Genomic DNA, 27,889 nt, shown 5'->3' with positions numbered 1-27,889 from the left:
CTGCTTCTCCCTCTGCCTGTGTCTCTGCCTCTCTCTCTCTCTGTGTGTGTCTCTCATTAATAAATTCTTTTAAAAAAATTGACAATTTTGATGTCATTGACAATTTCCTGAAAGATGCAAGACCCACCAACACTTTCCACAGAAGAAATAGATCAACCAAATGGCCTGATGTCTGTTCAGGAAATGAAGTTTGTAGCTACGAGTGTCCTGACAAAATGTTTTCACAGGCAGATTTCACCACACCTTCAGTAGAGGCATCGTGTAGCCTCTCCACAGACTCTACCAGGAGAATCAAGAGCAGTCCTGGGAGTCAGAATTGCCCTTTTAACAAGAGCAGTTGGACCACAAACCAGTATTCCTCAGAGACATGGACGCACAAGCTTCAGCAGATGGGAATCCAGTAAGTGTTGTCGGGGATGTGGCAAAATGGGGACCCTTGTGTATTGTTTGTGGGAGTATAAAATGATGTGGGGACTCTGGAAACCAGTTTCACAGTCACCTCGAATGTTACATGGGATCCTGGCAGTGACAGTCCAGTGACCGGCAAAAGGACCAGTACATGGTGTTCACAGAGGCTTTGTTCCTAACAACCAAACAGTGGGAACTGCCCAAATGTCCATCTGCTGATGAGCGCGTTACCAAAATGTGCTTTATCCACACAATGGAATATTACTGAGCCACAAGAGGAGTGAACCTCTGACACTTGAGGGTCACAACGTGGGTGGACTTTGAAGACATCGTGCATAGTGAAAGATGCCAGACACAGATGACCACACGTGTGAGAGTCCACTCCCACTGAGTGTCCAGAGTCTGCGGGTGCTTAGGCACCAGAAGTAGATTTGTAGTTGCTTAGCCATTGGAGTTGTCCGGTGAGAGGAATGGGGAGCACTGGCTAAGCAGTAAGGAGCTTATTCCTGGGTGACGAGAATGTTCTAGAATTGCACCATGAGATGGTGAGATGATGTGGAAAGTTCTACCTGTGAACATGCTCAAACCATTGAATTGCACACCATCAGCAGGTGAATTGTGTGCTATGTGAATTGTATCTTTTTTTTGTATATATTTTATTGGAGTTCAATTTGCCAACATATAGCATAACACCCAGTGCTCAACTGTATCTTAATAGAGCTGTTAAAATCGATTGCATTCCTATATTGTAGCAATTAACAACTGAAATATTGGAAAAAACATTAAAAATATATATGGAAATATAAAATCTTTAGGAATATATCAGAGGAAAAGTGTGCAAGACCCATGCAGTAAGAAATGCAGTGTGCTGCTGATACAAAGTAAAGTCAAAGTAATTGAGATCCATGTCTTGTCAACAGGCCAAAATCCCAATGTTGGTAAGGTGACAGCTCTTCCTAAATTGGTCTCTAGACACAGGGCGCCAGCCATCTGAATCTCAGGAGCTTCTTTCCTTAGTAGAACTTGCCACAGTGGTTACAAAATTCATGGTGATTGTGGCAACACAAAGGACCCACAGGGAAACAAAGAACTCTGAGAAGAAGAAAAAAATTGGAGGAGCCCCTGTCCGTGGGCTCTAGACTCGTTACAAAGCTTCTGCAACTAGATGGTGTGGAGTTGACATCAGGAGAGAAAAATAAGTCTGAAGACAGAACACAGAGTGTGGAAATCAACCTCTACTTGCGAACAAGTGATTTCAAGTAATGCTTCAAGGTGTCCAGTGGAGTCCAGAAGGACAGTCTTCTCAATGCTGGTTGGTAGCCAGCGACAATTGGCTACTCACCTGCCAAAAAATAAAATCCGTTCATGGCTTGCATGGTACACAGAAATTAAAATGCATCAGATCTAGGTGTATGCACGAAATTAGAAACCTCTAGAAGAAACTACAGAGGAGGTCTTTGCGAACGTGGTCGGTCAAAGACTTCTAGACGCAGCCCCAGAAGTGTGATCTGGAAAAGAACAAATTGATCAATTAGATGCCGCCAAAATTAAAATCTGCGGCTTCAGCTCTTCAGAAGACACGGTGGAGAGAAGGAAAAGACAAGCACACAGATGGGGGGGAATATTTGCAAGCCACCGATCTGAGAGAGGGCTCACGGCCAGAATGTAAAAATAACTCCCAAAGCTCAAATGAGGAGGAAAAAACATCCCAATTTAAAAATGGGCAAAAACCGAACAGTCACTTCCCTGAAACGTACAGATGGAAAATGAGGCAGCGAGTCCCGGGAAATCAGGGCCACAGCTCGTCCTCGTCAGAGAGAGCCGTAATTACAAGGACGGGCTCTGGCGGGCTCTGGCGAGCAGGTGGGAGCCGGTCCTGCGCTGGGGCGGGGGTGGCAGGGTGGGCGGCGGGGGCGGCTGCGGGAGGTGCAGGGAGGCATCTGCTTTGGAGGACCGGTTGGGGGTTCTCAGCCAGGCAAGCAAGCACCTCCTGGGTGACCCCAGCTCCCCCTTCCAGGAGCTTATGGAGAGAAGTGGGAGGCTGTGACCAAGAGGCTCACGGGCACAGGCTCGAGGTGGCATCCCCAGGAGCAGCCCAGACCCAGACACGCCCAGAGGCCCCCCGACAGGTGGCGGGACACGCGCAAGAACCTGCACGAATCTCGAGATGACGGTGAGAAAGCCAGATGTATTTAACAATTCCACTTCTCTGAAACACAGCGGCAGGGAGACCAGCGGCAGGGTGGGCCGGGTGGGGCAGGTGGCGGGAGGAGGGCGACCAAGGGCGTGAGGAACCTTTGGGGTGATGGGTGCTTCCTTTCCTGGTTATGCTGACGGTTTCATGGGTGAGCACGTGTCAAATTTTGTAACATTATACACTTTTTTATTTTTTTTTTTTTAAAAATTTTTTTTTTTTTATTTTATTTATTTATGATAGGCACACAGTGAGAGAGAGAGAGAGAGGCAGAGACACAGGCAGAGGGAGAAGCAGGCTCCATGCACCGGGAGCCCGACGTGGGATTCGATCCCTGGTCTCCAGGATCGTGCCCTGGGCCAAAGGCAGGCGCTAAACCGCTGCGCCACCCAGGAATCCCTATACACTTTTTTAAAAAGATTTTTTAAAATTCATTTATTCATGATAGACACAGAGAGAGAGAGAGAGAGAAGCAGAGACACAGGCAGAGGGAGAGAAGCAGGCGCCACACAAAGAGGCCTATATGGGACTCGAACCCGGGACTCCAGGATCACACCCTGAGCTGAAGGCAGAAGCTCAACCACTGAGCCACCCAGGCGTCCCAACATTATACCCTTTAAATGCGTGTAGCCTGTTGGACCCGTATTTGCCTCAGTAAAGCTTCCCTGAACACACACGTTTTTATTGTGTTAAAATGCACGCAATATAACATTTACTCTCTTAACCATGTCCAAGTGTGCACACAGCTCAGTGGCTCTAGCCCAGTCACACCGCCATGACTGGCACCTGCAACCAGAATTCTTCCGTTGGGTGAGTTTTATTAGTGAAGCGGCCTTGTCTGTGTCCCACGTACACACGGGAAGGCTGCTCCCTTTCGTCTTCAGGGCTGGATTCTCCTCCCCTCCCACGCCGTGCTCAGGGCCCGTCCATGCCAGAGTGAAGACCATCGTCTAAGTCTCCCAGGCTTGGTTCTCAAGACTCACTGATATTCCCCCTCTGTCGACAAGCCTGACTTTCGAGCTGAATGTCTTATTGAAAAACCTTACTTTGGACATCACAAGATGAAGGCTAACTGCTTTGTAATGGTTACTCTGGTGTGTCAGTTTATTGGCATTTGGGGTTGAGATTAACATTTGAGTCAGTGGACTTGGAGGAAAGCAGGTTGCCCTCCACCCATGGGGCAGGTGGGCCTCATCCAACCAGTCGAAGGCCTAGAGACAACCAAAGAGTGAGGGGATATTCTCCAGCAGACGGCCCTCTGGTTTTACCTGCGCCATCAGGCCTCCCGGGTCATCAGCCTGCACTGCAGAGTTGGGATTCACCAGCCTCCGTAACTTCATATATAAATAAATACATATTTGTGCATTTGTCCATTCTGTCTCTCTGGAGGAACCTGACTAACATGACTCCCTAAGAGAGCAGGACTTGAAGGTCCAGGTTGCCAGGGAAAGGGAACCAGATACGTGGCACTCCCTGAGGGATTTCTAACATTGAACCTTGCATGCGTGGCGTGAGAAACCAGGCAGGACACAGCTGCTTGGAAGCCAGCATTCCAGGGAGAGATTTCAGCGAGCGAGCGCCGGGAAGGCCGGCCAACGTGAGGGGCCCAGGCTGTCGGTGGAGCCCCGGCGAGGGACTGCGTGGGGAGCGAGGCAAACAACAGGCCGGCCTTGACTGAATCACCGTGACCCGCTGTACTTCTCCTGCTGCCAGAAGAAAATGTGTTTGGCTCTGAAGGGATATTACATCATCCAGATTCGTTACTGATGTTCATGCACGTGTCCGATGCAATCAGAACGTTCCGACGTGCTGGGCCTTGGGCCCCTCAGTACGTGTGACCTTGGGCTGGCTACTTAATTCCCGTGAGCTTCAGTTTCCCCACACGTGGAGTGGGGCGGGGGGTGCGGATGCTGGACCCCGGGCTTGTCTTGAGACCACTGGGCACAGTTGGGTGATGGTAACGATGTGTCCAGAGTCAGCTCAGGGCAGGCAGGGGTCTGATAGGGGTGGTCCAAATTAGCAGACTCCCTGCGGCCACCTGCCCATGTAAGGACCCCACCCCTAGCTAAAGCCGCTCACCGGCTCCTTTCCTGGAGCCACACTGCTCTCCCCAGAAGCCCAACCATGGCGACAGCCCTTTACACCTTCTCCCTATGCATGTGGTGTCACTATTCTTGACACTGGAACCAATACTTGGGTTGGGGTTCATTCTTTCTTTAGTGTGACCACAGCACATCCCCATTTCTGACTCAGCCATACGTTCACATGAAACCATTCCATGCATCAGTGTGCGGTGCTGTTTGCATGCCCAGACCCGTGTGTGTGTGTGTGTGGGGGGAGCGATGACACTGTAGTTGTCACCTCATGGAACCTACCAATTATGTACAAAAAAAACCCCCAATGGGATGCCTGGGTAGCTCAGCAGTTGAGCATCTGCCTTCGGCTCAGGGTGTGATCCCGGAGTCCTGGGATCGAGTCCCACATCGGGCTTCCTGAGTGGAGTCTAATTCTCTCTCTGCCTGTGTCTCTGCCTCTGTGTGTGTGTCTCATGAATAAATAAATAAAATCTTTATAAAACAAAAACAAAACAAAAAAGTCCCAAGACAGCACACCCATAACCAGTGGTTTATAACCGTGTTCATTTGAAATATGGGACCCGATGCTTGGGGAGGCTAAGAAGTGTGTTCAGGGTCGCTCCTCTGCAGGGTTGGAGCTGGGCACCCCCAGCCCAGAGTCCAGGCTCAAACCTGGCTCTGTGAGACCCAACTTCTGAGTCTTCGTGGGTTGATCAGATTGCCCATGAAGACCAGGGCCACATCGCAGTTGCCTGGTCTCCCCACTGCTGACCTGTCTCGAATGGGAATCCTGGAAACATGTGCGTGTGGACCAAGATGAAGCAAACCGCTTCTACAGGCACATCAACTCCACATAAGAGGGATGGCAGTTCTGCAGAGGAGGAAATGGGGCCTGGTGCCTTCTCTGCTCGGGACCCGGGGAAGCTTCTGCGTGTGGACTTAGCTCAGGGCTCAGCTGTGCCAGAAAATAGGTATTTTAGGCTCTGCAGGCCACATGGTCTCTGGGGTGATAAAGGAAAATTTCAGCTTTTAATGTTAGTGGGCCCTGGGCCCCCAGGAAAGCTATACTTTAATTTTTACCAAGGTCAGAATGACTTCACCAAACCTCAAAGCACATGCTCTATTTCTGCCCGGAGCACACACTGTACATCTGCTTCGTTAGCAAATAACCTAAAAGAAACATTTTGAACTAAAGATAAGTGTAAAAATCTCCCCGAGCTCAGTTCCTGTAGCTCCGAGCCTGCAACCTTGCACACGCTAAATGCACGAGATAAGGTTTGTCACCCAGGCTGTCCTTTGTCCTGACGATTTGTAGGTCTCCTCACAACAAAGAACATGGATTCCTTCCCCAGAGCTCACCCTTCTCCTCACCTGGGCTCCAAGGAAACTCTCTTCCTTTTTTAATTTATTTTTTATTTTAATTAATTTTTTAAAGATTTTATTTATTTATTCATGAGAGACAGAGAGAGAGAGAGGCAGAGACACAGGCAGAGGGAGAAGCAGGCTCCATGCAGGGAGCCCAATGTGGGACTCGATCCCGGGTCACCAGGATCATGCCCTGGGCCAAAGGCAGAGGCTTAACCGCTGAGCCACCCAGGTGTCCCATCTCTTCCTTTAAAAAAAAAAGAAAGAAAAGAAAAGAAAAGAAAAAAGAAAAGAAAAGAAAAGAAAAGAAAAGAAAAGAAAAGAAAAGAAAAGAAATACTAAAAGATTTATTCATTTTGTGTCAACGGGGTGACAACTCTGCCCCCATAGCAAGAAGGTGGCCACGGACAGTCTGGAAATGCCGGGTGAGCTCTGCTCTGGTAAACCATCATGAGTGGGCACTGAAATATGAACTTCATATAATTTTCATGTGTCACAGTGTATTATTCTTCCTCTTATTTTTACTCAGCCGTTTGCAATGTGAAAATGATGCTGAGCTCGTGGGTTGTATGGAGGCAAGGAGAGAGGACATGGCCTCAAAGCGGTCCTAGGGTGAGGGTCACACATGCACAGAGCGACACTGCCTGCGACTGAGTCCTGAGGACGAGCGGGGACTTCAACCCTGAGAGATGCCGAGGATCCAGGGTCCCCAGCACTGAGAGATGCCGAAGCCCCGACTTAGGCCGCTGAGCCCGGGCGGGATCCAGGCACACCTGGGAGATGGGAGGACACGGGGCAGGACGGGACCACAGCTGAGCTGGGTTCTGCGCAGGAGGAGCTGCGCAGGCTGGGGTGTGGGGGTGCTCACTGACTAGGCCACCTCCACGGGGTGGCCGGGGCTGTGGCAGGACAGGAGCAGGTGCGGGGACACGGCCAGCCTGCAGGGACGCCCACCCCCATGGGCTGCCCCGCGCCCACGCCACTGTCCTTGGTGCTGCCACAGCGCCCGATGCAGAGTCAGGGCCCCGTCCCCAAACGCCCGGTCCCACAGCAGGGCTAGGCTCGCCTCAGCCCCGCGCCCCCCAGCCGCCCCCCGCCCTCGGAGCCGGGCCGCCAGCAGCGCTCTCAGGGGAAGCCATGGCACAAGGGCCCCCGGTCCCGGCAGATTCCTCTCCCCGGAGATAAGCTCCCGGCTCAGCCCGAGGTGGGTGGAAAATCAGGATTGCTGCCCTAATTGGTATTTTCCAGTTGACAGAACATCCTATGCTTTTTTCACTTGTGTCATTGAATTACCAAATGTTTTCATTTTTGAGAAGACCTGAAATTGCAGAGATCTTGGGGATTTAGGGAAGGAATGCAAGACCAATTTTGCCTAATTACGAAATGTCTCGGCGGTCACTCTGACGTGTCCCAGAGTAGGCGATGCAGACCGCGGGGCCTCCCCGGAGGTGGGGGGCCCGGGCTCTGGCACAGATGTTTACCTGACGTCCCGGGCCAGAATCTGGTTTACATCGAGAAATCAGACTGTTTACAGGACACCGCGTCTGTGTCTCCCTCTCCTTCCCTTTCATTTGTGCTAACGTTGCGCAGGTCTCTCGGGTCCCCCGGGACGGTCTGCGCCGTCACGCGAGGCTCGCCATGTCCGCACGGCCCCATCTGGGGGACGCAGCAGCCCGTGGCCCGGCCACGCGGGTGGTCAGCCGGAGCGCGGGCTGGCGGTGCAGGTGTGGGGCAGGCCCTGGCAGAGGACAGGCGGCCTGGCGCAGCCCCCGCGCCGTCGGGGGCCGGTGGTCGGGCCTCTGCCGTGTGCCCGGGGTGCAGCCTCGCCCCGGGGCCTCGGTGTCGCCCGTCTCTCGTGCCTTCTCTCCCGCGGCTGCTCTCTCGCCGATGAAACGGTGCCACGTCTCTCACACGTGGGCAGCGCTTATTTTGACCCTTGGGGTGGCTTTGGTGCCCTAATTCTGAAGTTCTCGGGCTGGAATGGCCACACGCTGCTGACATTGCGCTCACGCGGTTTTAGCACACTTGGAACCTGTGGGGCTTGAACCGGGTTTGGATGATTTTTAGACGCGTGTATTTGTTTTCCTTAAGGATAAAGCCTCATGTGCTCGGGGGACAGATGCTTCGAGCTCTCAGGTGGCCAGTGGAATTCCATGTCGCTCCTCACCTGCAGCGTGGACGGCGGCGGGACGATGAACCCGCACGAGCCATTGGCGCCGACCAGAGACACGGTTCGCATGGTCGTGCGGTGGCTGAGCTCTTTTTTAATTTTTTAAATTTTTTTTATTTTTTCAGTGGCTGAGTTCTGTCCTCGCCCCTTCCCCGCCTGTCACGGTCACCATTCCCCAGGCACATGCGTCCTGCCGCCTCCGTCCCCACTGATGCACGGAGCCTGTGCTGGAACCAGCAGCCGTGCGCTGTCAGGGCCGTGGCGCTCACGAAGGCTCTCGTGCAGGAACCAGTGGCTGTATCCCTGGTGAAGGTTCTAGAGGGACACCCATCCTCAGGCCAGCGGGACCCTGTGGTCCTGGGTGTGTAGGGCCGATGCTGTGGGCCCGGCTGGAAGCCCGTGTGTCCCTCTCTCCTGTGGCCCCCGCCCTGCCAGGCACCTGAGCAGGGGAGCCCTGGTGCCCAGCTCTGCTCCCACACCTGCACACGAGAGTGGTGGTGTCCTCACACAGCTTCGGCGTTCAGGGAGCACCCAACACCAGGATGCTGATGACACGATCTTATGTTGTGGTCCTGGGGAGGTGGGGGTGATCAGCACGGCCCTGAGCATCTATGCTCCCCTTGCTCTGTGCCCCAGACAGCAAGCCCGACCATCCCTGCTGCTGGGTGCTTCTATAGCAGGTCACACGGGTGACCATGTGGTGGAAGTGACCCCAGTGTGACTACCTGCAGCTGCCTGCCTCCACGGGGAGGGGGGGGCGAGCTTGCTTGCTGCTGGCTTCATGGCCTGCTGCCCATGCATGGTCACTGCCCCCTGCATACTTGTTGCTCATGTAAGGTCACTGCCCACTGCCCACCGGACTGCCCACTGCAGGTCACTGCCCACTCCACAGCTGTTGCCCATGCAGAGTCACTGCCCACTGCATACCTGGATGCCCACGCAGGGTCACTGCCCACTGCAGGGTCACTCCTCACTGTACACCTTGTTGCTCACGCAGGGCCACTGCCCACTGTACACTTGACTACCTCCTGTTGGGTCACTGCCCACTGCACACCTCACTGCCCACTGTAGGTCACTGCCCACCTGTGCTCACTGCAGGGTCACTGCCCACTGCCCACCTTGCTGCCCCCTTAGACCCATGGTACAAGGTGTGCTGGTTGCTACAGTGTTTGCTACTTGCCTCTGTACCGCTGGCTGTGCCCACGTCATCTGGACCCATTACTGTGTCCCCATCCCTGCTGGGCACCCAGGGACAAGGAACAGGATGCCAGTGTGCTGATGCGTGTGCTGCTGGCTGTGCAGCAGGGAGTCCTTGTCTGACCTGGGAGAGGCTGGAGGCCTGGCTGGAGCAAAGTTCTTCTGGGGGAAGCAGCAGCGGCCTGGGTTCCCCTGGCGGCTGGAGGCTACTCAGCCTTCCCCACACATGTTCCCTGTGGGCGGGCACTGCCCGAACTTTTCTGAAGAAATCCTTGCTGACCTCCACCAGACCTCTGGCTCGGCTCGTGGCCCCAGGAAGGGGAGCCCACAGAAACCACAATTTAGGGATGTGTGATTTTATTTTTTTAAGAAGCATCAAAACCATGGTGATAGGGAAGAAACTGACTTCCCAGGATACATCCTCCGGGTTTGGTTCCCCATGGTCTTACCCTGATGGGTCAGGAGAGGAAAGTCAGAGTCGCTTCGGAGCCTCCAGGGATGTCAGTTGTCCCGCCTGGCCAGCTGGGGACATGGCCCCTTGGGAGTCCGGCCGCACTCCTGCAGACCCGGGCCCCGGGGGTCAGTCTCCCCCCGCAGAGGAGCCTCAGTCGGGGAGGAGCGGCCCTTCCACCGCCGGCGCCCCGCCCGCCGTGTGCAGATGCTGCCGCCAGGTGGCGCCCTCTGGAGCGCGCAGACCCTGCTGTACCTGGAGAGACCGGCCTGCACCTGCCAGGGAATGTGCTCCTGTGTGTGTGTTGGGGGGAGGGGGGGGGGCGGCGATGACTACAGAGACTTTAGAGTGAAGAATAGGAGGAGCAGGAAGCATGAGTAACTTGGCGACAGTCACGGTGGGGACCAGAGTCTACCCAGGACACAGCCCCTGAGCAATGGGGATGGGGGCATGGGAGCGGGCACTTGGCTGAACAAGGGGGCAGGCCAGCGGGGAGGGCGCCCAGAGGCCGGTGAAGGCCTGCTGGCCAGCGCCCACAGAGCCCGGCCGAGCCCCCGAGGGACGGCGAGGCGTGGCGGCGACCCAGAGGGCGGCTGACCGCCGGAACCGCACTGGGCACCTGCAGGAGGACCTGGCTGCCTGACCTGCGGTGGGCACCTTGCCCTCGTCACACTGCCCTGCCGGGTCCCTGCCAGGGGGGTGAGGTCAGCCCCGCGGAAGCTCCATGAGCTCGGGGCTTCAATACCCAGCTCTGCTCCCTGCAGGAAAGGCCACCAAGCGGGGCCATGCCCGGGCCCTCTCCTGTGGGAGCAGAGGCCGGTTTGCGCCTCCGAGCCCCCGGGCAGGCCAGCTCCCCGTCCCCGAGTGTCTGCAGGCCGGGCCTCATGGGCGCCAGGGGGCGAGCACGGGCCTCAGGCGCTCTGTGCTCGCACCACTTGTTCCGCCCCCTGCCCTGCTCCAAGCATCCTGCCCTCAACCCTCAGGCCCCCATGGATGGGGAGGGGGCGGCATGGGGGCGGCTGTGCTGGGGGGGTGGGGCCTGGGGATGCAGCAGTGCTCTGGGGGGCGGCAGGGTGGCCCAGCTGTTCTCTGGGGGTGGGGCTGTGCCGGAACAGTGACCCAGAGTCCAGGGAAAGCGAGAGTAAGCTGACACCTGTGCTCCCACTGGGAGCCTGGGGGCCAGCAGCTTTATTTTCATTTTCATTCACTCGCACCCTGCAAGCAGCCCTTCCATTACTGAACCTCGTCTTGTAGACAAAGAAACTGAGGGCCAGAGAGTTTGCAGGATAGCCTAGGGACACATGACTGGAGGGAGGGAAGGTGGGGTGGCCCTCTGCCTGTGGGGGTCTACAAGGAACCCTCCCCCATGAGGCCCAGCCCGCCCCCCCCAGGGCATCCTGCAGCTCCCAGTCCATCCTGAGAGGCTGTGGACGGGAATAGGGCATAGGGGCGGGGCTTGCAGGCAGCCTTTACTGTGGGTGGGTGAATATGAGCGTGAGTGAGTGAGTGGATGGATGGATGGATGGATGGTGGGTGGATGGTTGGTGGGTGAGTGGAAGGGTAGATGGGTGGATGGATGGATAGATGAATAGTGGGTGGATGGATGATGTGGGTGGATAGATGTGTAGGTGGTGGGTGGGTGGATGGATGAGTAGTGGGTGAGTGGATGGATGGATGGAGGAATAGTGGGTGGATGGTTGGATGAATGGTGGGTGGGTGAATAGATGGATGAGTAGTGGGTGGGTGGATGGATGGATGTTTGGTGGATGAATGACTGGATGGATGGGTGGATGGATGGATGAGTAGTGGGTGGCTGGATGGATAATGGATGAGTGGTGGGTGGATGACTGGATGGATGGATGGGTGAGTCGAAGGGTGGGGGGTGGGTAGCTGTATGGGTGGACGCATAGGTGAGGAGTGGAGGAGTGCTTGGTTTCAGCTTGCTCTGTTGCCCCCACCTTGAATTCTTTATTTCTCTCTCTCACTAGCCTCTCCCCCCACCCTCATCCTTCTGGCAATCCATTTTCTACTCTCTGTGTTTCTATGAGTTCGTCTTTTTTAATTTTTAGATTCCACATATAAGGGATACCATGAGGTATTTGTCCTTCTCTGACTTATCTCACTTAGCACAATGTCCTCCTGGTTTATCTGTTAGAATATGTGCCAGATTGCCTTTCTTTTTTAAGGGTGAATAATATTCCTCTGTGTCTATATCACATTTTCTGTATTTGTTTGTCCATCGAGGGACACTTGGGCTGTTTCACGTCTTGGCTACTGCGGATAATGCTGCAGTGATGTGGGGTGTAGATCTCTCTTTGAGATAGATAGTGGTTTCATTCCCTGCAGGTGCGCACTCAGGAGTGGATCGCTGGGTCACACGGTAGCCCCACTGTTTCCCGGGGTGGCTGCCCCGGTTTGCATCCCCACCGGCAGTGCACATGGGCTCCCTTTTCTCCACATCCTTGCCGGCGCTTGTCATCTCTTGGCCTTTGGATGGCAACTGTCCTAACAGGTGTGAGGTGATATCTCCTCTTGAATTTCTTAACTGTTTTTGGACGAGGGGCTCTACACTTCCATTTTGCAGAGGCTGTGCAGATTTTGGAGTTGGTCCTGAGTCTGTGCCACCAATAGTGCTAGGGGTGTGTGTGGTGCTCCAGGTCCTCCCTCTGTCCTTCTTCCCTGTGGCTGACCCTCGAGGACACATCATGTGGGCACCCCTGCCCCTCAGCTTCTGAAGGATGCCATCAGCGAGAGCATGTCCTTCCCATCTCTCCAGACATTCCCCTAGAGCTGGCCATGGTGGTGTCCCTGTGCTGATGGCTATAGTCCTGCACCTGGGGTGGAGGCAGGGCTGCCCCCACAGCCTGGTTCTCAGGGTCTCAGTCACAGGGCCCCCCTTCCAATCCAGCATGACAGTAGCCATGGCCACTCTCGCTGTTTTGAGCTGTGGCTCGTTTCCATTGTTTCTCCAGCTCTGCTGGCCCAGTTGGAGAGTGGGGTCTGTATCAAGGGGTGAATCAATATACCACCTCTACGCCCTGAATAAACAATCCCTGAGTCAGCCAGTCCTATGTGACCCTGGGCCCTGTCCTGACACTGAATTCTGTCCTGAGACTGTTTTATCCCAATCCTGAGTCCTATCCTTGTCCTGAGTCCTGTCCTGATCCTCGGTCCTATCCTGATCCTGAATTCTATCCTGATCCTGAATCCTATCCTGATCCTGAGTTCTATCCTGATTCTGAGTCCTATTCTAATCCTGGGTCTTATTCTAATCCTGAGTCCTATTCTGATCTTGAATCCTATCCCAATCCTTATCCTGATCCTGAGTCCTATTCCGATCCTGAGTCCTATTTTGATCCTGAATCCTATTCTGATAACAAGTTCTATCCTGATGCTGGGTTCTGTTCTGATGCTGGGTCTTATTTTAATCCTGAGTCTTGGTCTTATCTTGGATCCTGTCCTGATCCTGAATCCTATCTTGATCCTGAGTTCTTATTTTGATCCTGGGTCTTATTTTAATCCTGAGAACTGTTTTGATCCTGGATCTTATTTTAATCTTGAATCCTGTCCTGATCCTGGATCTTATTTTAATCTTGAGTCCTGTCCCAATCCTGAGTCCTGTCCCAATCCTGGATTCTGTCCTGAGACTGTGTTTTATCCTATCCTTGTCCTGAGTCCTGTCCTCATCCTCAGTCCTTTTCTAGTCCTGTGTCCTGTTTTGTTCCTGAGTCTTGTCCTGATACTGAGTCCTATTCTGAACCTGAGTCGTGTCCTGATTCTGAGTCCCATCCTGATCCTGAGTCCTGTCCTGACCTTCAGTCCTGTTCTTCCCAGAGGTGACAGGCACGATGGGACTGACTGGTCCAGAGTATTTCCCTGGACTCCATCCCCCCTTGCCTTCTAGGACACTTCCTGGGCTTTCACAGCCAGGGCAGCATCAGGAATCACATCAGGAACGTGATGAGGCAGTGCAGTGGGTTGAACAGTGTCTTCCTGGAACTGCAGAATACGACCTTATTTGGAAATCAGGTCTTTGCAGGTGGAGTCAAGTTGAGGTGAGGCCCCAATTCAATGGCTGGTGTCCTTGTAAGAGAAAAGAGGAGGAGAGGTGAGGTGCAGACACACAGGGAGAAAGGCCACATGAAGTCAGAGTTAGGCACCAGCTGGAGGCCAGGAGCATCAAGAATGCTGGCGGTCCCAGGAGCTGGAGGAGGCAAGAGGGATCCTCCCCCAGAGCTGTCAGGGAGGGCACGGCCCTGCTGACTCCACCGTGGACTTCCAGCAGAACGGGGGGACAATCAACGTCTACTGCCTTTGTGGTCATCTGTTCTGGGAGCCACAGAAAAGTAACACAGGTAGCAAAGATGAACACGGCCTCAAAGCCAAGGACCCTGCTCCCATCGCCTTCAACGGACACAGAAGCTTTCTTGTTTTTCAGGGAACACGTGAGAGGAAATCATGGGCTATAGAAGCGCAGAACTGTGAGAGCACTGAGGTTATTGTAAGATTGAAGACAAACAAGCGGATGTGATTTCCCTGGGGAAGTGGCACAAACAGGAACCAGGAAATGACCGTGCGCCCAGCATCTCACCTGACCCCGGGCAGGTATATAAGGGCCCCCGGCCCAGGAGGCTCCACACCTGAACCCCTCCCCTCTGCACCTGCTCCTCTGACCTGCTCTACCTTCCACCTACCAGAACCATGACCTGCTGTGGCTGCTCTGGGGGCTGTGGCTCCAGCTGCTGTGTGCCTGTCTGCTGCTGCAAGCCCGTGTGCTGCTGTGTGCCGGCCTGTCCCTGCTCTAGCTGTGGGTCCTGCGGGGGCTCCAAGGGGGGCTGTGGGTCCTGTGGGGGCTCCAAGGGAGGCTGTGGATCTTGTGGGGGCTCTAAGGGAGGCTGTGGGTCCTGCGGGGGCTCCAAGGGGGGCTGTGGCTCCTGCGGGGGCTCCAAGGGGGGCTGTGGCTCCTGTGGGAGCTCCAAGGGGGGCTGTGGCCCCTGCGGGGGCTCCAAGGGGGGCTGTGGGTCCTGTGGGGGCTCCAAGGGGGGCTGTGGGTCATCCTGCTCCCAGTCCTGCTGCTGCAAACCCTGCTGCTCCCAGTCCTGCTGCTGCAAACCCTGCTGTTCCCAGTCTTGCTGCTGCAAACCCTGCTGCTGTGAGTCCTGCTGCTGCAAACCCTGCTGTTCCCAGTCCTGCTGCTGCAAACCCTGCTGCTGTGAGTCCTGCTGCTGCAAACCCTGCTGCTCCCAGTCCTGCTGCTGCAAACCTTGCTGCTCCCAGTCCTGCTGCTGCAAACCCTGCTGTTCCCAGTCCAGCTGCTGTGTCCCTGTTTGCTGCCAGTGCAAAGTCTGAGATGGTGACCAGAGGCCTCAAGTAAGTTCAATCTCCCAGGAAGTGAGCAGATCTTCATCAGTTCTGGGTACTTTCCGGACCCAGGAAGAGTTTTCTGAATCCTGAGGAAGAGAATGACCCTGCCATGGTCCTTTGCTTGTCCTGTGACTCCCCTTCCTGTTACTTACCAGAAAGAGCCTCCTCTTCCTCACTCCATCCCTCCTGGTCTCCAACACCTACAGCCTGAAATTTCCTCCACGAACACTCTCCAGGTCCAGCCCAGGAGGTGACCCTCCGTGCCCGCGGGCTCCTACTGACTCTCACTCTTTGCCCTTTCCCTCATGCTTCTCCCGAGCCAGCTGGGCAGCCAAGATCAGAAGTAGGGGCACAAACTATATCTGAGGTTCTTAAGGTCCAGCTGGGCCTTCAATCCGTTTAAATAAAATGTTCTGCACCCAGAAGCCTTGCTCTCATTGTGGTTCTCTTCCTCACATCTTTGTCATTGTATTCCACTTGTCCATTTTCTTCCTTCGTGTTTATGGAGCACCTGCTATGTCCCAGGCTCTCCACTCTGCCCTGGAGACCCAGCAGACCCTTGTCCCAGGTTCCTGCTCCGGGAGGGCCTGGCTGACCCAGTTCTCCAATAAGGTTGGTCCTGCTGTTTCTGCATATCCCAGGGGCTGAGGGTGGAGCACCAGACGTGGAGTGGGCACACATCTGGGCAAGGTCCCAGGGCACAGGTGACATGGGTGCAATCCGAACCCCTCCATCTGACTGCTTGTCCTGCTTGAAGCCAGGATGGAAGGTTGAGCCAGTGCCAGGGGCTTCAATTTATTAAAGATCGTGGGAGGGCAGAGGCGCCAGGGAGAGGGCACGCCCTCTGTCCTAGGAGGCAACAGATGCACATGTACACACACGCTGGGAGTGCACGGCTGGGGAGGTGGCTACAAGGCTGCATGGGGTGCCTGCCTGGGGCTCGTGTCTGTCCCAGGCCTTTGGGGTGCACAGGTCAGGTTGCTGGTTCACGCACAGGAGCGGGCACCTGCTCAGCCAGGAGGCAAGAATTGGGGTGTGTGTCAGCTTCCTTCCTGGGCCCCCAAGCCCTGTTGGGTTTGGGGAAGGTCAGATTCCTGGCCACTGTTGGATCTAGGCCTGGACTGGCAGGGCTGGGGCAGCACCTCCCTGAGCCCTGGAGAGGACCTGGGCTGGCCAGGGGTGACTCCTCCCAGCTGTTCTCCGGCAGGCTCAGCCCTCAGCCCCTGACCCCCAGACTGCCAGTTTCCTCATGTCTTGGGGACCAGCTTTGGGCATCAGAAAGGCTGCCTCTTTCTGTCCGGCTGTTCCCGACCAGCGGTGCCCATTCTACTTGGACCTAACTTAGCATCTCCCTTCACCTGAGAACTATGACCAACCGGCCATAGGGAGATGTTTACACACTTTGTCCTAAATGTATCTTTAAAACCACAGGCAACCTGGTGATTAGGGAAGTTCCCTTAAGCCACAGAGCCAGTAAGTCGCAGCTGGCATCTAAAGCAATGTCACTTTGTCCCCGGTCTGATGCCGCCCAGCCTTGCTCGGAAGCCAGCTGACACACCCAGAGGGTGTAGATGATCTCAGAGCACCAGTTCTGCAAGAATATGCCCCCCCCACCCCCAAAGGAAAGAAAGACTGGAGGGCTCCATGACATCATGGCCCCAGGTCCAGGGACATGACCACCAAAGAGCCCAGTTTTTGCTGTGAGCTCCCTGGCAGCCAGGACTAAAAGGGGGAAGAGAAGCCACATAGGCCTTATCCCTTAGGAGAGCGAGCAGAGAGGTTTACAGAGTATGACCTTCATGTTGTGCTGGAGTGAAGATCATGTGGGGTGATGGGCCCCAGAATAGAGGGTGCCCTCCAGGGCAGAGACTGTCCAGGGCCACTTCAGTAAGATTTAAGGGACCAATTCACAGGCCTGATTTGGAAGAGAAGAATTTTTGCAAGTCTACGGCTTGATGAACTCACGCAGGGGACAATGGGTTTGAAGTTCACATCCAGGGGGAGGATCACTGGTCTGGCACAGAGCAAAGATGTGATGTACCCATTCCCGAGTGAGATGCTTAATTTTATGTGTCAGCTTGGCTGGGCCGCAGTGCCCAGATATTCAGTCAAACGTTATTCTGGATGCATCTATTTTTTGGATGAGATTGATATTTAAATCTGTGGACTTTGAGTAAAAGCAGATGAAGGTCCACAGTGTGGGTGGGCCTCATCCAATCAGTTGAAGGCCTGAGTAGAACAAAAGACTGACTTCCCCAAGCAAGAGGGAATTTTGCCAGTGGACAGCCTGTGGGCTCCACCAGCGATATTGGCTCCTACTGGTTTGCCAGCAGGACGCCTTTGCACTCAACATGTGACTCTTACCAGAGTCTGTGAGGCTGGTCTCCCGGCTCTGACTTTGGGCTCACAGAGCCTCCACAATGTCACGAGCCAATTCCTTAAAATAAGTGTCTTTCTCTACCCACACATCCTGTTGATTCCGTTGCTCTGGAGAACGTGGCCCAACACACGGCCCGCTGGCTGCAGGGACGCTGCCCACAGACCCATCTGGCTGTCCTGGGCCTCTTCAGTGTCATCTAGGACAAGAGAGGCCACAGCTCAACTAGCCAGTGCCAGGAAAGATGCCTGTCCCACGGGAAGACTCCGGCACTTCCCTTTGGCAGGTGCACACATGTTTTGGGGCCATGTGGCTTCCTGGGACACCCAGCCGCTGGGCCTGCCCCGGGAAGATGCCCGGGAACTGCAGAGAGCCTGCGCTAGAGGCATCAGCCTCAACATCAAAGCTGCGGCGGGGGCGTGGGACAGGGCAGGTCTGCTGCCTCCCAGTCCCTGTCTTCCTTGCCCTGCCCCAGGGCGGGAGGGCTCTTTTCTGTGAAGTCCCAGGGTGGGGGTGGGGGTGGAGGTGGGGGGCAGGACTTCCAGGGCTGCACCCGCCCTCGGATGTCTTTGGTTCTAGAACCACCAGAAGGCACATGACCTGGAAAATCCTGGATCCTTAAAATCTTTTCTTAAAAGAATGTAATTGTGGGGTGCAGTAAACAGAATGCTTTAAAATCCTTAGCTGAGCTTGTAAAAGTAGGGGCGGTCAGCGTGGAACAAAGGGAGGGGCCCAGACCCCAAACATGTTGGCTTCTACTGCTGCTACACCGTGCGGAGGTGAAGTCACAGAAAGGGGACGTATCATGCAATAGATCTCGCTGGGGTTTCAGAAGCCCTCTTACAGCCGCTCTCTGATCAAGAAAACTCTGGCATGCAGGGGTCACTGCCCTCAGCCCCCGATGCCCACCCCCCGACTTTGCTGAGTGAACACGATGCTGAAGGTCACGTGTCTCCTTCTGACGCAGGTGCAGCAGCAGGTGGATGCAGGCACTCTCCCGTGGTGGCACCCACGCACTCCCGCTCCTCCCAGACTTCAGACGGAGGGCAGGAGGCAGGGGCCTGGCCGTCCAGTGGGCAGTGGGTGCTGAGGGCTCCTGCACAGGGCTAACACTCCTGAAGCCCTCACCCCACACCCAGGGGCAGGTGGCCTAGGACCCCACCTGCCGTCCAAAGGAGAGAGCAGGATATCTCTCTGCTCTGAGTCTGAGGTCCAGGGGGTGTCAGAGTGCATCCCCCAGCCTCCCCCTGCAGAAGGGACATCTTCAGGTCCCACAGGTGGGGGTCTGAGCGGAAAGGGGTGCCCACACCTCTCAGACACACTCACCCAGAAGGCAGCCTCACACACAGGTGGCTGGGGCAGGATGAAGGGTGGGGACAGCCTGCCCCCACGAGGGTGGCCACCTGGGAAAGTGGGGAAGGCGGCCCATGTTCATGGTCGCAGCTGAGCGGGGTCTCGAGCTGAGCGGAGCTGGGTCGGGAGGAGGGCATACGTCTTAGCTTCTTAGCTCAAATACTACAGACTCTCAGTTTGTACCAGCTTTTAGTAGATTTTATTGAACAAACATCGCTTTGTTTGAAATGACCATTGGGCCATTGCCGGAGACTACGTGGCCATTGGTGTTTTTTTAGACACATCTCTATTTCCCTTGGGGGTGATCTGTGGAGCTCCCCTTGATGTTCTGCTGAGGGTAGAGCCCCTGTCACTTTATTACTAGGGGAAGTGATGATAACCATGAGCTCCTCCAATGGTTAAACTCTTGGTGAAGAAGTTGAAGAAGACAAATGTCCCCGACGTCAGCTTTCCTTCCTGCTTTGGGCAAGAGCCGTAAGATTTCACGACCACCTGTTATGCCCACGATGCAGGGAGTTCCACGGGTTACTTTTGTTTTTTACACACATTTGTGTTTATGACTCAGGTCGCAAGACGGTCACCCACATGTCCTTTTAAATACACTACAGTTGGGATCCCTGGGTGGCTCAGCAGTTTGGCGCCTGCCTTTGGCCCAGGGTGGGATCCTGGAGTCCCGGGATTGGGTCCCTTGTCAGGCTCCCGGCATGGAGCCTGCTTCTCCCTCCTCCTGTGTCTCTGCCTCTCTCTCTCTCTCTCTCTCTCTCTCTCTCTGTCTATCATGAATAAATAAATAAATAAATCTTTAAAAAAATACACTACAGTCATGCAGCTTGGGTTTGAACCTATGGTTGGCGGAGAGTTGATTTCGTACAACCGTGGGGTTTCGGACTTTGTCATATGGCTATTGAGCTTTCCACCTCCATTTGTTGAGAAAGGCTGTCCCTCCCCCACTCGGCTGCCTTTGTGTCTCTGTCAGAGCTGGGGGGGGTTGTGGTCCTCAAGCGACGTCGTGGGTCCCAACGCAAATGTGGCTATAGGCAGTGAATACCACTGCTCTCGCTGTATTTCCATTTTCAAAACTGTTTCGGCTTTTTAAATTGTTTTGCTTTCCACCATACATTTCATTTTGTCCCTTTTAAAAAATATTTTATTCATTTATTCATGAGAGACACAGAGAGAGAGGCAGAGACACAGGCAGAGGGAGAGGCAGGCTCCATGCAGGGAGCCCGATGTGGGACTCGATCCCCGGTCTCCAGGATCATGCCCTCAGCCAAAGGCAGACAGACCCTCAAAGATTGAGCAAGCCAGATGCCTCTAAATATTTCATTTTTGGATCTAGTTTTTAAAAAATAGTTGTTATTTATTTTAAAATAGCCTTTATTTTTTAGAGTACTTTTAGGTGCTCAGCAAAACTGGGTGGAAAGTGTACCAGTTGCCGTGTCCACCTGCTTCCACACATGGTCCCCACTTTCGACATCTCCCCAGGTGGTGCATTTGTTATGTTCCATGAGCCTACATGGACATGTCATTATCACCAAAAGTCCATTGTTTACACTAGGATTCAGAAACATGATAAAATTCTCCTGGTGAAGAAACCATGAGTGCTTGCCAGCCCTGGGCTTCTGAGGGTCAGACCTGGAGCAGCCCATTGAGAGGCTGGTTCTGTCCCCCACTCAATCCTCTCATCCCAAGGGGAGGGTCGTGGGTGAGCGAGGGAAGTGTCCCCTCCCTCTGTGACGCTGGCGACTCTTAGAAAGTCACTCAGAGGCAACTGTTGTGGGCTGAGCTGTGTCCCCCCCAGATTCATATGTGAAGCTCTGACCCTCATGACCTCAGAATGTGATCTCAGTTGAAAGCATCTTTTTTTTTTTTTAAAGATTTTTCTTTATTTACTCATGAGAGACACAGGCAAAGGGAGAAGCAGGCTCCCCATGGGGACTCGATCCCAGGACCCTGGGATTACAACCTCAGCCGAAGGCAGACACTCAACCACTAAGCCACCCAGGTGCCCCAAGAGAGGGTCTTTAAGAGAAGTAATTAGGTTAAAATGAGGTCACTGGGGTGGCCCTGATCCAGGGTGACTGGGGTCCTGGTAAGAAGAGGGATGACCTTATGAGGACCCAGGGAGAGCATGGCCGTCCACACACATGCAGAGGACCTGAGGCTGGATGGCAGGATGGACAAGGCTGGACGGCAGGATGGACGTGGAGTGCAGGGCAGTTCCACACACAGCAGCAGGTGGGACAGAGGTGGGACACGTAGCCTGTCCACTCTGCGGTGTGGTGTCTCGATGTGGCACACAGCTCACCGTGTATGACATCACGCCATCTACCGCATACAGTCATGCTAGGAACACACCTAGGCCTGAAACCGCAATAAGGAACTATCATTTCTTATATTTATTTATTCAATGTCCCAAAGAGTGAAGAAGTCACTGCACAGAATAAAACAGAAATGGCTGTCCTGAAGGCAGCACGGGTGGTCAGGAGCCTTTATGGGGAAGAGTCCCAGACTGGAAAGCAGTTGGTGTCTATTCAAAAATGAATGAGTTAGGTGTTTACCGTGGGAGATCAGAGATGGGAACAAGTAAATGGGACACTGAACAAAAAAAACACTCTGTGTTAAAGAAAAAGAAATTGAAATCAAAACCTCCATATAAAGAAAACCTAGGTCCCATGGCTTCTGCAGCAAACATAAGCAAGGCAGCAAATATAAAATGCAAATAAAAACCCTTGAGATAACTCGAGATGTGCATTACCTTGACACCCAAGGACGGTGCGAGGAAGGAAAGTGGTAAGTCTGTCACCCTCCTGAGAGCAGATGCAAGAAAGAGAAATCACAACAAACATAGCAGCGTTTTAAGATAATAAAGCAAAATGAACATTTTAGAATTATTTGGGGCGTGCAAGGTTGTTCGAATACCAGGGGGAATCAAATACTGTGATTTGCAAATGAACTTATTAAAAGAGAAAAATCACATAATCAAATCAAAAGGTGCAGAAAACCATTCAATCATATTCTATATCAGTTTAATAAAACTGAGCCATTTCTGGGACACCTGGGTGGCTCAGTGGTTGAGCATCTGCCTTTGGCTCAGGTCGTGATCCCGGAGGAGTCCTGGGATGAGTCCCACATGGGGTTCCCTGCAGGGAGCCTGCTTCTCCCTCTGCCTCTCTCTCTGTGTCTCTCATGAATAAATAAATAAAACCTTTTCAAAAAATTAAAATACAAAATAAATAAAACTGAGCCGTTTCTGTTACGATGCATGTTCATAAAGTGAGAAATAGCCCCAAAGCGATGAGTAAGTGAAGAGCCATCGCAAATGCTTCCACCCCACCCCCAACATCTTAATGATTTTAAATGATTGAAATTTGCATTTTCACAACAAAAGGGGAAGTGTTGGAAGCCCTGAAGACAGTGAGGGGGCGCGGGGAGTCCTGTGTGGGAGCTGCTGGAGGGATGGGCAGCTGCTCTCCCAGGAGGCACAACAGCCACAGGTAGCGGACCTGGGGAGCCCGAAACGTGAATCGGGAAACAGGGAAACCATTCCCTTTGTGCTCCTCAGTCTGGAAATGTCTACCCTCTGGGTTGGATGATTAAATTGGGTGGAATCTGGAGTGAACGCCCTTAAGGATACCGTAGAAATAAGCCCGGCGGGTGCATGGAGGGGCACTGCCTGGGGCGCTGGCTGCCCGTCCTGAGGGGACCATGGGGACCTGGTGCTCACTGTTGGCTCGCCGTCTGCCCCCACATCTGCGTTCCCATCAGCTCTCTAATGTGCAGTCCGTGCTTTTGCAGATTTGCAAAGTTTCTCCTGTCTGTGGCATTATAGCAAAAATGTCAATATTAGCATATTGAGAATACCAGGGCAGTTCCTTAAGCTGGTAACGGAGATCTACAAACACCCAGAGCAAATGTCATCCCAAAGCGTGCGGCCTGGAAAGACGTATCTGCGGGGAGAGGGTGACCTCTATTTCACAGCGCAACTGAAGTCGGTGCATCAACGGAAAACAAACACGGCGGCGTCTGTGGATTAGGAAGGAAGAGCGGGGCCTGGAAGTTTGCAGGCAAACAGACGCTGTGGTCGTTGGATATGTGGGAAATCCAGGAGTTACAAAGAATATCGTGAAAATAAAAATCCCCTTTGTAAGGATGCCGAATACAGGATGGCTCCTTAGAAGTCAGATGCATTTCTTTACATCAGCAGCAGACCCTTGGGAAAGAGAGTATTTCACGCCGTAACATTTACAATAGCATAAAAATCAAGTATCTGAAATAAATCTTACAAGCACTGTAAGACCTCGATGCAGAAAACTGCAGAGTGTTTTGGTTCTCCCCAAAACACTTTAAAAGGGCTTAAGTGGGGCCGCCTGGGTGTCTCAGTCAGGTTAGTGTCCGACTCTGGGTTTCGGCTGGGGTCCTGGTCTCAGGGTCATGGGATCCAGCCTCCACCCCTCCCAACTCACTCAGCGGGGAGTCTGCTTGAGACTCTCTCTCTCTCTCTCTCTCTCTCTGCCTCTCTCCTCTTCTCCCTAAATAAATAAATCAACCATTTTTTAAAAGGGCTTAAATAAATGAAACTTTACGGCACACTTACTGATTTGAAAAATCTAATCTTAGAAAAATGGAAATTCCTCCCAGATGTATCTATAGATTTCATCAGAATCCCAGTGGGGTTTTTTTTCCCCCCTGCTGGATAAGTTGATTCTACAATTAAAAAAAAAAAAAAGTTGATTCTACAATTAAATGAATATCAAAAGTAGAAAAGTGAATAAATTAGGGAGAAGACCCCTGTGGGAGGTCAAGTAGGTGTTTGGACTCAACTATTAAGCTATGGTAATTCAGATTCCGGGGTTCAAGGACCGACAGGTGCACCCTGGAGATGGTCCCCTGCAGGAGAGGACACCTGCTAGGTGGCCGGGACTGCCCATGAAGCAATCACCAAGGACAGCACTCCAAACCTTGGAGGGAGCAGTGAACAGGGCGAGAAGCGGCAGGAGCTCATGAATCCTATTAGCAAAAGCATTAATTCTGGCAGAAAAAACACGAATAAGACATGATGGGACATAAATCACGTGGGTTTGTGTAAAGACAGCGCAGGCGCATGGAAAGCAGACCGCGGAGTGGGGTGCGACACTGTATGTAGTGACCCGTGTGCTGTGGTGGGGAGTGGCCCCCGTCTTCCCCGGACTCCTGTGGCCCCAAGGCTTCAGCAGGCGGCAGGATGATTCTGTTTTGATCGTCCCTCGGTGTGGGCTTGTGTGGCACTGGTGTAAGGGTTCCGGGCAGCGTGTGATGCCCGCCACCATCTCTGTCGGCCCTCGGCCCTGGGTCCCCGTGGCCTCCAGCGAGGAGAGCCCCAGCGGCATCTTTTGTTCTGGTATTTGGTCCTTGACTCCGGGTCCTGACGCTGAGTTCCTGAATCGCTTGGAAACTCCTGGGTGACAGGAGCATCTTTTGTTCTACGGAGGTGACTCAAGGTGGGGGTTCCTGGGGGGACGGTCACCAGAAAGACCAGACCTGATTAGAAGCTTACTGCTCTCCACCCACCCCCCCTTTCCAGAGGAGCCTCTGAAACATCCAGAGCATGGGGTCTGATGAGCTTCCAGGCCGGGGACCATGTGTAGGTTTGGGGGGACGGATGCACCCCAAGAGGCTGTGGGAGCTCCACGCCCTTCCCACACACTTGGTCTTGCACATGTCCTCTGGATGCTTGCCCGTGTCCCCTGCCATGTCCTTTCATCACGGGAACTGGTAAATGGTAAGGGCATGGCTTCCCCAGTCCTGGGAACCGCGCTAGGAAAGCGGCAGAGCCTAGGAGGGGTGGTGGGTGCCCCGATGCACGGCCTGCTGGGTCTCATTCTCCCTGTGATTATGATTGGTCCCCCGGGTTCCCTACCAACCCCCGTGCTCACTGCGCCTCCAGCTTACTCATCTGCAGGTGGACTCATGATTTCCTGTCGTAGTCGATGGATTTAACCTTTACTGACAGGACATACTCTGAAGCTCAGCCGGGCCTGATTGGGTGGGAGTGGGGGTCACGCCTCCTTAGATCTTTGCTTCCAGGTCATCTTGCGGGGCATGGTCCCAGCCCGGGTGCCACCTGCTGCTGGCTGCTCCCCAGGGAGCCCAGTCCCTGCAGGGGTTCAGCGACCTTAAGAGCCAGGATCGGGGCATTGGCTAGCTTGCTGTTTTTGGGGTATTATGGCTGGCCGACCCTCCCTGTGGGAACAGCTGTGGGTGTCTCAGTTCCCCAGTCCCACTCAGCACTGTGGCTCTTCCCTTTGTCCCTCGACACTTCTCACCAACTCCCATCCATCTTACCGTATGTACGTACTGGACCAAACCCCCTTCCTGTGTCTAGCCTCCCGTCATCTTCACAGCCCCTGCCCCAGGTACCTCCTTCTCCCCACAAACCTTCTTGGCTCCATCCTCCAGTGGCTCCCTCTCTCTTGGGTGCAGTGACCCACATGCAGGTGCACATCTCAGTCTTGTCTGAGCGGTTTCTTCCAGAGACAGCCTCTTCCATGCATTGTACTTACTTATGAATAAATATAAGAGTAACTTCCCCAGGGAAATCACTTGGGTCCAAACAAGGCTGGGCACATGTACCGATTTGTTTCTATACATATATGAAAATGTATGTTAATACGTGCCTGAGTTGATGGCATTCATGAATATATTTGTATAAATGCCTGCGGGTCATGCGGGGAACACAAGGCGTGTCCACACAGCTTAACGACTTTTATAAAACAAAAACTCACATAACCACCACCGGTGTCAAGAAGTAGAAGTTCATCAGCACCCTGATGTCACCCCTGATTCAGCAAATGGACTGGTGTGTTTTCCTTTACATTCCCTTCTTTTTGTGTCCCAGGAGTAAGGTCCTAACCCAGTGGAAAATGTTGGTAATTGGGACCGTATTGAAACTGGATGTTCTGTTTATTAGAAGATGCCAGGGAAGAGCGCTCTGAGAGCCTCCGAGCAGGACAGGGCTGGGCCGTCGAGGGACGGAAATAAGACGTAGACGGAGCCACCAGGGTACCAAGAAGAAACCCATGGCCTGGGAGGAAGGACATGCTTAAGCTAATAAAACAGGCATTTAGCCAGAGGACATGCAAGTGGCAGCAAGCATATGACAAAGATGCTCGTGTCATGAGTGTCAGGGAGCACAGGCTGGAGCCAGGAGGAGACCCCACCCTGCCTCCCTCAGGATGGCTTAAGGGGAAGGAGACAAGGTGCATGGGAGCTGACATTCCTGCCCTGCTGCCCTGCTCCGCTGCTCTTTGGGCCTTGGGCTGGGCTCTAGGGGCGCACCTCGTCTGCCCCTCAAACCACCCCGGGGCTGCTCCCTCTCTGTCCGTAGCCCAGCAGGTGCCTCCAGGGCAGGGCGGTGTCTCTCTCTCTTTTTTTTTTTTTTGGCGGTGTCTCTTCTGCTTCAGAATAGCCTCCCCTGGACCTGCCCCTGGGGAAATCGATTGAGGACATCTTCATCTGCAGGTGGGCCCTGCAGCTTGTCAGGGTCAGAGACTTGCCGACCCCTGTGCCCCCCCCCCCCCCCCCCGACCCAGAATCTCTATTCAGTGGGAGCATGAGGGGACCTGAGAACCCGTGATGAAGAAAGAACATTCTGTGTTTCCAGTGTCTGGAGAAGAAGGTCGGGCTGGAGAATGTGGCCCCTGTGGCCAAGGTGAGAGAGGCTGGGGGCCACCTGCACAGCACCCCTCCTCACACCGTGCACGTACTATGCACACAAGTACACACATGCACATGGTCAGTCTCGGCCTTTAGACCCACTTGTCATTCAGCCACTTGGTCTGGATCCTTTGAAACTGGACTGCGTGGGCTAGATGTCAGGAGGGCAGTGTGGGGCCCAGCAGGTGGCATGGGGGAGGGGAGGGCAGGGAAAGTCCCTCACCGGAGATGCAGATGGAGGACAGGAAGACAGCAAGCCTAGGTGACGGGCTCATTCGTTAAGTATTTATTGAGCGGCAATTGCCTGCCAGACGCTGTGCAAAACCAAAAAAAACAGAGGGAGGGGGAGCTGGGGGATGGGGGCTGAGGAGGCCAGGGAGGGCTGGAGGGGCAAAGACACAGAATGGGAGGCTGGACCCACCACCCACCCGCATGCTGGGGTGACAGTGCCTCAGGCGGCCCGCCCAGCGCGTGCCAGCCCCTCTCCTGAGCCCAAGGGTGGGGAAGACAGTGCCCCTAAGGCATGGCAGCATGCTGCCCAGGAAGGATGCAGACCCCTGCTAAGGGTGCCTTTGCTGGTTGCAAGGCCACTGTATCATTGCAGCTATATGAGCCCAACTGGGCAGGGCATGTTCCACGGAAGAGCCGGGCTGCGGCCCCTGTGGTGGGGATGCATTTCCTCCGGGTACCTGTCCCGGGGGTCAGCCAGATGCTGGTAGCAAAAGCTTCAGGAACAAGAGCAAAGACATTTCGCCCTTACTTACCTGGCTCCACCTGAGCAGAGTAAAGCCAGCTGGACACCGGGGGAGGGCCTCAGCTCACCCGCACTCCCCAGCTCCCCAGACGCCCTCCCCATGATGCTCTGACCCTCACTCCTCCAGGAAGCTGCTGGGCTCTGGTGGGAACCCACTGGCTGTGCCCTTGGAAGCTTTGGGGGCATCCAGGTCGGAGCTGACGCCAGGCCGGGCAGATGTCCAGATGCTCCTCCTGGGGGCCACCTGGAGGGCTCCCTGCTCCCCTGTATGGGGTGGCCACAATTTAACTCCGTGCAACCTTGTAGGGCCCCAGCTCCCCCCACCCACATCTTGCCACTGTCTGGGGTCAGGGGTCATGGCATGGCATCCCATGCCTGCTTACTACCTCTCCTGGGCTTCTGGGTCTGGCCGGAGGCTGGGGTCCTGCTCACTCACCCACGCACCTCCCAACCACCCAGGCCCTGTTTGCTTGAAGTCCCCATGCC

The 27,889-nt window shown here is 54.1% G+C and overlaps 2 long non-coding RNA genes across 2 annotated transcripts; both read left to right on the top strand.

Annotated features, from left to right (window-relative positions):
- The first annotated feature begins 2,110 nt into the window (after positions 1 to 2,110).
- On the top strand, positions 2,111 to 3,967 carry LOC140612637 (uncharacterized). Its single transcript, XR_012013781.1, has 3 exons — positions 2,111 to 2,271; positions 2,426 to 2,581; positions 3,051 to 3,967. It is a non-coding gene; the product is annotated as an uncharacterized lncRNA (long non-coding RNA).
- An 8,740-nt stretch (positions 3,968 to 12,707) lies between these two features.
- LOC140612636 (uncharacterized) lies at positions 12,708 to 15,649 on the top strand. The gene is made up of 3 exons (XR_012013780.1): positions 12,708 to 14,215; positions 14,299 to 14,465; positions 15,168 to 15,649. It is a non-coding gene; the product is annotated as an uncharacterized lncRNA (long non-coding RNA).
- Positions 15,650 to 27,889: the final 12,240 nt, after the last annotated feature.

Source organism: Canis lupus, chromosome 21, assembly GCF_048164855.1.
Source record: "Canis lupus baileyi chromosome 21, mCanLup2.hap1, whole genome shotgun sequence".
Taxonomy (NCBI): domain Eukaryota; kingdom Metazoa; phylum Chordata; class Mammalia; order Carnivora; family Canidae; genus Canis; species Canis lupus.
Note: the sequence above shows the minus strand (reverse complement) of the source record. Positions and strands in the feature narration are given on the sequence as shown.